This window comes from Oxyura jamaicensis, unplaced genomic scaffold (genome assembly GCF_011077185.1).
Source record: "Oxyura jamaicensis isolate SHBP4307 breed ruddy duck unplaced genomic scaffold, BPBGC_Ojam_1.0 oxyUn_random_OJ71032, whole genome shotgun sequence".
In the NCBI taxonomy this organism is placed as follows: domain Eukaryota; kingdom Metazoa; phylum Chordata; class Aves; order Anseriformes; family Anatidae; genus Oxyura; species Oxyura jamaicensis.
Window position 1 is genome coordinate 713 of NW_023310324.1, and position 1,722 is coordinate 2,434.

A 1,722-nucleotide genomic window follows, 5' to 3' on the forward strand; every position below is an offset into this window, starting at 1 on the left:
TTTTGGCTAATCACCTACAATAATTAATAAATTGCCCAAAAACAGCTTTTTTTTCTGGGCCGGGTGAGTCACGGCTTCGCCGAAAACGAGGAAGCCGCCGGCGGGCCCAAGAAGGGGAACTTCGGGGTCGAGGTTTCCTCGCAAATCGGGAAGCAAAACTGCCTCCGTTTCCCCCAAACGCGTCGGCAAAATCGCCGATTCAGGGTTATTTCTGGGCCGGGTTTTGTTTTTCTGGGCCGTGAAAGTCGCCAAAAACCTCGAAAAAGCCTCAAAAACCGAGAAAAACCCCAGGGCCTGGGGGGGGGGGCACAGCAACCACGCGGCGCGTCGGCTGGAGACCCTTCTTCGGGACGCGTTGACCCGGAGAACCTCGCTGCCCCCAAAAACACCACCCCTCTGCCCCAGAACGGCCCCAAAAAGCCGGTTTTTAACCCCATTTCCCCGACGGGGAAGAGCCGCTCCTGCCACAAAGCCCCCTCCCGCGGGCTCTTTTTGGGGCCGAACCCGCCGAATTGCTCAACGCGCCGCCATCCAGGCGGTCGGTCTTGACCGCGTGCCAAGGGCAGATGTTGCAATTTCTTTTATTATTTAATTTAAAAAAAAAAAAAAAAATGATATTTTGGACTTTTTGGCCCTCATTTTTGTTCCCCAGCAACTGGGGGCTGACGTGGCGGATGCGAAGGGGGAAGGAGACGTTCCCGTCCCCGCGCAGAGGGAGAGAGGAGGACACGCAATGGGGCTCCTTCATCTCGTCCCTCTGCTCGGTGAGCCTTCCTCCTCCTCCTCCTCCTCCTCCACCTCCTTTTCTCATTCCACCTTCATCCCGTTTTTCCCTATTCCCCCGTTTTTCCACTCATTTCCATGCCGCCTCCTCCCCTTTTCCGTCTTTCTATTTCGAGCTCTCCACCGCTCCTTTCCCTCTTCCCCTTTCTCGTCCCTTTTTTTCCCATTTCTTTGCGTTTTTTCCCATTTCTTTGCATTTTTTCCAATTTCTTTTCATTTTTTCCCATTTATTTGCATTTTTTCCAATTTATTTGCATTTTTTCCAATTTCTTTGCATTTTTCCCAATTTATTTACATTTTTCCCCATTTCTTTTAATTTTTCCCCATTTCTTTTCATTTTCCCCATTTCTTTTCATTTTTTCCCATTTCTTTTCATTTTTCCCCATTTCTTTGCATTTTTCCCAATTTCTTTCCATTTTTTCCCAATCTCTACGTGTTTTTTTCCCAATTTCTTTGTTTTTTCCCCGCCTCTATGTGTTTCTTCCCCAATTTTCCCCAAATTTATGTGTTTTTTTCCCTACCTCTTCATCTTCTTCCCCTCTTCTACATCTTTTTTCCCACTTCTACGTCTTTCCCCCCATTTTTTTTCCTTTTTTAAATGTTTTTCCCCACCTCTACATGCTTTTTCACCCATTTCTTCCTTTTTTTTCCGACTGTTTTTTTTCTTATTTCTGTTTTTCCCCACCTCTACCCATTTTTCCGCATTTCTTTATGTTTTTCCCCACCTCTCCGTGTTTTTCCCCCATTTTGTTGTTTTTTTTTCCCCATTTATGTTTTTCCTCACCTCTACGTGTTTTTTCCCTATTTCTTTATCTTTTTTTCTGATCTCGTCACATTTTTCCCCATTTCTTTATCTTTTTCCTGATCTTATCATATTTTTCCCCATTTCTGTATGTTTTTTTCCCAATCTCATCACATTTTGTCCCCATTTCTTTATCT